The sequence below is a fragment of the Dreissena polymorpha genome, chromosome 14, assembly GCF_020536995.1.
Source record: "Dreissena polymorpha isolate Duluth1 chromosome 14, UMN_Dpol_1.0, whole genome shotgun sequence".
Classification (NCBI taxonomy): Eukaryota; Metazoa; Mollusca; class Bivalvia; order Myida; family Dreissenidae; genus Dreissena; species Dreissena polymorpha.
In genome coordinates this window covers 62834508-62840751 of record NC_068368.1, presented here as the reverse complement: position 1 = coordinate 62840751, position 6244 = coordinate 62834508, and the positions used below count along the sequence as shown (strand labels likewise).

The following is a 6244-nucleotide window of genomic DNA, read 5'->3' as shown; positions in this document are numbered from 1 at the left end:
CAGATGTGTTTGAATGTAGTTGATAAGTACTAACTTCTAATGAAGTTATAAACTGAACAGATAAATTCTTAGAATCTAGCTTAGCATCTAGATATGTTTTCAGTGAGTTGAAATCGTGTTCAGTAAATTCAGTCGTTTTAATAAGTTTCGAGATGTCAACAAAGCGGTCATAAAGTGCATTAGCTACATTTGATTTACCTGATATTATCTGATCATCCTTCCTTATTACGTTTGGCAAAATACAGGATACTTCGTGTTCATTCGATGCTAATTTAATAGTTTTCCAGAGCGATTTCGCACTTGGTTTTGTACCGCATTCGAAAAATATTCTTTTTTAGCAATTTTGATTGCACTGTTACATTTATTACGCCACAACTTATATTGTGGCAAATTAGATTCACCTTTATAGTTATCCCTTAAAGACCTGGGAGCCGTTTCATCAACGATTTACGACTAGTTGTAAATTACGATTTACATAAATTACGATGTTTCAATGAAATCGCGTTTCATCAAGCAAATCGTAAATTAAAATTACATAAATTTCATACATAAATATACGACTGGGTAAGGGCACCCGTAAATTAACGTAATGGCGGTCGTTTTTGTCATCCACGATGGCAGGAGACGAACAATTACCAATGCCAAGGCTTTTAAGGGAGAGAATTGTTTTCGAAAACCTAAGAGATGAGAACATTGCTTCGATATATCGTCTAAGTAAGGGCGGAATAGAGCGATTGTTGGTTTTGATCGGGGAAGACATAGCACCAACTTGCCGGCGAGCTCATCCCTTTCATTCCGTCGCTTAGGTATGTAAATAAGGCGAAGAAATCATTGATTTAAACAAGTATAATTATAAAATTGTATTTATTTTCAAATAGCAAATAAGTAGCATTTAACCCAAAAACTTTAGAGTAGTTGCCCTTTGTTTACTTAGCATTTGACAACTCGGATTTTGCAAAATGGTGGAAGAATAAGTAATTGTTGTATCTTTTCTTAATAAAAGCATTCGATGATTACCGTTATTAGTTTAAGCATTTATTGTTGTGTTTCTTTACAAATGACTTTATGTTAAACTCATTCCATTTTGTGTCGACGTGTACTTATCGATGACTTTAAGTGCAGACTGATTTACCCCACCCGCTAATGTTGAACTTGTAGTTGTTCTACTTCCAAATGTTATGATTGAACAATACTTTACCTCGATATTGTTGATTATAACATCGTGATCATGAAAATGAATATGACATCATGATATTGTTTGTGTTTGCTATTTTTAAACAAGTTATTGTATTGGTGAGTTAAGTAGATGCTGAGTAATGGTACCTTATGTATTTAATAATTGTAGAAAAATCACCTTAATTGTTTCTATATTGTTCTCATTTGATTACAATGTTGTTCGATTGGTCATTGTCAGCTCGGATACTACTTACCTGTACCCCGGGTACTCTTTAAGTATACTTACATGTAGAGCTAACCCTGTTACAGTTAATATAGACCAGTTGAATGTTATTGTTTACATTCGGGATTTTCTGCGCATGCGCACTCACTGGTTGGCAAAAACACTGGTTACAGTAACGTAAAACATGTATAAAAAGCTCTTGTTTAGTCAATAAATTGGTAATAAGACCGAAATAAACATTAAAATATAGTGCAAATGTATCATATTTATTACCAAATAGATGTATATACACAAATCAAATTTCCTCGTCATAAAAATACGAAGTAGTTATAAGCATAGAGTAAACGTGATCGGAAGACTAAATACTGACAATTCCACAAAACAAAACAATAGATTACCCGTATTCTTTCTGATAGTAAGCATTAAATAACTTATATTTCAACAATATTACAAATGTATTAATACATTTATAAAAATGTATTAATACATTATAATTGTAAGTGGTGTGGATATTGTGTTATTTTTCATCAGCGATCTATAGTGTCAGAGGTGCATTTAATATAAAACAAAGCCCTAAAAAGCGTTATACATTACAATTTTAAAATATTGTGGTGATTTTCTTTTACATTAAATGACAATATTAATACAATTTAGCATGCAAACGGAAAAACCCTGCATATTATGCAAATTGAACTGCCTTTGCATGTATATTGAAATCTCTTTACTATATAGGTCTTTTGGTAATAGGGAGTGATAAAAATATAGCATTTTATGATAAATGCATATATTTAATTAATTTAACGCAATTATGTTTTACCTTATTGTGATTGCTTTTGTTCATGATGGTGTTTTTTACACTGCAGTAATGTGCAAGCTTTACACGTAGTAGTTGAGTATACTTTTTATACCCGTCATATACCTTACTTGCGTAGCAGTAAAATTGCACAATATTTTAAAGGTATAGTTGTTAAACAATGTATTATTATGATTAAAATGCCTAATATATATAGAGAGACAGCCTGTTAATCCATTTTCGACAAATGTCTTCATTTTTTTAAATGTTAAAATATTTTATTGAAGCAACTGTTCAGTATTTTAGCTTTAAAATTTGGCTTAAATGACTGCTCAATATGCCAAGAGATGACATGGAGGTATTGTAACTTGTGTTTAATGACCAGACACTCGTCAACCACATGTGGTTTATTCAGGGGACCCAAGTTTTACTGGGTTTTACTTTATGACACCATGTTTTCTTTGTAATTGTCTGGACAGTATCCGATCATAACGAGATAATCGGTTTGTGATGAACAGAGGTGCAATAAAACACCGGGATATAAAGCTGCAACTAAGGGCGTCAAAATTAGTGTGAACAATTAAATAAAACGATTACATTAATCAAGGGAATTATTTAATGCGTAACAAGGTAAGTTTTTTCAGACATAAAGATTCAAGTCAGTAACCCTATGTTGCGTACAGAAAAAAGACCTATTTGTTGTTTGTTTTCATCCTTATTTGTTTTCGTTCATTAAATTTCATTTATTCTGAAAGAATTTCATTTTCTGAGATTTTTTAAAACTCAAAATGGTCATGAAGAAGTGCCAAGTAGAGATTTTTGTGGTAACCACATATCGAGCTCTTAGATTGTGTTCAACTCCCAAGTTCGTTGTGAGTAAAAACGAATAATAACAACAATATAACCGTTCCAATGATGCATTCCCTTGCACGCTAATGTTTTATTTAGACATAATTAGTAAAATTGAATTCGATATGTGCATGATTATCATTAAAAACGGTGATTTTGTCAACCTTCTCTATATGCGCTTATATGAATTCCACCTCTTTTTTCCAACCAGTGGGCGGAGTCTAAACTTTGCAGGTGCGCGTGACGTCACTCGTCAACTGGTCTATACTTTAATATAGCCGGAAATTTAATGCTAAATGGGTTGTTGTAGGCTTAATTTGTTTAATTATGTTCACATTAATGTCATTTTTGTTTCTCAAATAGTCTTTATATCATCGAAATTTATACTCAAAAAGCATATTGATGCAGTTTTTTCAAAAGGTAAGTTTAATTTAGATAAACAATATGGCTTTACATTTATCTGTAGTGCACTGTACCACATCGAATTTTGGGCAGGAATACAACTCGGGTACAGTCTAATAAGGACCGGGTACGTTTAAGTATATTAACCTTACTCGAGGTACATGCAAGTATGCTTAATGATACCAGGGGTACATGTAAGTAGTACCCAAGCTGTGAATAACCAATCGAGCGTGAGTAAAGTAGAGTGTACCTTATGTCTTTAATAATTGCAGAACAATTACCTTAATTATTTCTATATTGTTTCCATTTGATTACAATTTATTTATTTGTCAAATTCAATTCTGCAGTGCTATAAATATGCACCCCCCCCCCATCCAAAAAATTTATTTCGTGCATATTGATGGGGCTTTTTTATTTATTTACTCCTTTTCTGCATTCCTCCCTTTTGTGTTGGTAATGTGAACATGAAATGATGAGCACTTTCATGTTAATGAATAACTTTTATTTTTTTATAGATTTTGGCATATTGCATATTGCCAAGGGAGATGTTTACTGAGGATTCCATGCCATTAATGTGCAGGCTGTTGCTGACGCCAGCATGAGGTAAATGTAAATACAGTATTATGAGTCATTACCTTATCATTACATTTGGTATAAAAGCAGATAAATACCATAAAAGGTTGAAATAAGCGTAATGCTTATCATCTTTGACATCTAATAATCATTAGTTACGTACATGCGCAAAAATCATTAACTACCACAATAAGCACCATTAGCACTGTGTGATCAAGTTTTTGTTCTTTTATGTGTTAGCCAATGCAGCTATCAGTATTTTCTTTAAATATTGTCTTAAGTTACATTATTTCATCTAGGTAACTAAAATATAGTGATTTGATAATACTTAAGCTAGTTTTGTGAAAATTATTGAGATGCTTTCCTACCTTAATCTAACAATATTAACTGTGGACTGCTGTTTTATCAAAGACAAAGCAACTGCCCAATAAAAGATTTCAATTTACAGCAATATCTGAGCACCAATGATGAGGGTCATCTGCTGGGAGATAGTGGGTATCCGTTAAGGACTAACCTGATGACCCCTTAACCTCATCCCTCCCATGCTGCGGAACAGGCCTACAATGACCATCTATGTAGAGGGTGGGTAGTAGAAAGGGCATTTGGAGTGTTGAAATCACGAGATTGGTAACATATTATATAGGTTGTGACATATAAGTCTTATTAGTGCGAGATCAACTTACCACACAGTATTTAAATGAAGTATTAGTGCCAATCTCTTTCTCACAGTGTATTAAATCAAACGTAACTTCTAAAGCTTGATAACGTACAACTTTAATAATCAAATTTTAGAATTTATATGTAAATTAACTTTTATAATAACTGAGGGTTGTTTGCATGTGTGAATATGATGTTTCATAAAAAAATGTCTGTTTAAATAAACTGATGATTTATTCATTTTATTTTAAATCTTAAAAATTCATTTTGCTTATCCTCAGACTCTATGTATGAAATATTGTTTACTAGTGCATTTAAATGATATTGTGCATTAATAGTGAATACAGGCACAAATAAAGTGTTTTGTAGGCTATATATTGTATATAATTTATATTGAAATTAAATTAATGTCAATGGTATCAGGACAATTTAGTCACTTAGACAAATGTCTATGTTTAAGAAATACTTTTGATATTTGTTTAGATATCTGCATGCCACTGGTGGATGTTGGCCTTTCAAGTCCAATAAGTGCTGTGAAATATCAACTGTGTACATGCCCCTGCATAACCTGTGTCTGGATTCAAACGTTCCACTGATAGAGGAATTGGTTGGAAATGTGATGGAACCGGAAGTTATGAACAACACACCAGTACATCGAGCAGCATGTGATAAGAGGCAGCAGCTGATCAAACTGTTTCATAAAATGTGTTAAAAACTTATAGTTATACATGTTATAAAGTGATAGATGTCTTGAGTCTTCTCTGAATAGGCAGAGCTACACTACTCAGCCAAATGGCGTAAAGTTGTGTCATAGCTGATTTGGAACGATTGGTATTCCTGGTCGTCTAGACACAATAGTTACAACAGCTGATGTTTGCATGTTTTATAATAGTGTATGCATAATTTGTCTAATATTTACTTCAAGGTTATAGGTTTGTGAAAGAAAAAAATGTCAATGTTCTGAGGACCAATAAAAAAAGTTATGTTAGGTATTACCAAGTGCTTGATTTAATATTTATTTTAAAGGGAACTTTTCCTAAATTTTGGCAGATATTCAAGTTTTTCATTAAACGCTTTTATATTGATACATGTAAACACTGGATCTAAAAAGCTCCAGTAAAAAAAGAATACAATTAAAGAAAGATAAAAAGTAACTCCTACAGGGCTCAAACCACTGACCCCTGAAGTAAAAGCCTCACACTAAGACCACTTGTCCGTCCATGTTGATACAATGAGTGATGTATTTTACACTTTATATAAGCAATCCTCATCGTGTCACAAAATATTACGACAACAACAGAACTCTACAAATTATTCAATCGTCGAGTGTTGCAGCAGATAGTTGCAACGCTTTAAAATTTTCAAGTTTTTATATAGTCAAAAGTTGCATATAATGGATATTTTAGAGCATGGTAAATGTTCAGTATTACTGTTTCCTCACAAATATCATAACTACAACAAAAGTTTGCGAATCTTAAACTTATTTTTTTTAATTTAGTCAATTTACCAAAACTGGAAAAGGTCCCTTGAATATTGAACAGTTATCTGAGCTCCAGAAAAGATCATATACT

At 32.3% G+C, this 6244-nt stretch overlaps 1 long non-coding RNA gene across 4 annotated transcripts; it reads left to right on the top strand.

Moving 5' to 3' along the window:
* The first annotated feature begins 669 nt into the window (after positions 1 to 669).
* LOC127858865 (uncharacterized) lies at positions 670 to 5403 on the top strand. 4 transcript variants are annotated; one of them, XR_008039139.1, is made up of 4 exons: positions 670 to 806; positions 3959 to 4046; positions 4465 to 4598; positions 5157 to 5403. It is a non-coding gene; the product is annotated as an uncharacterized LOC127858865 (long non-coding RNA). The 4 variants fall into 4 exon arrangements; XR_008039138.1 differs by lacking the exon at positions 670 to 806 and adding an exon at positions 915 to 962; XR_008039140.1 differs by lacking the exon at positions 670 to 806 and adding an exon at positions 930 to 974.
* Positions 5404 to 6244: the final 841 nt, after the last annotated feature.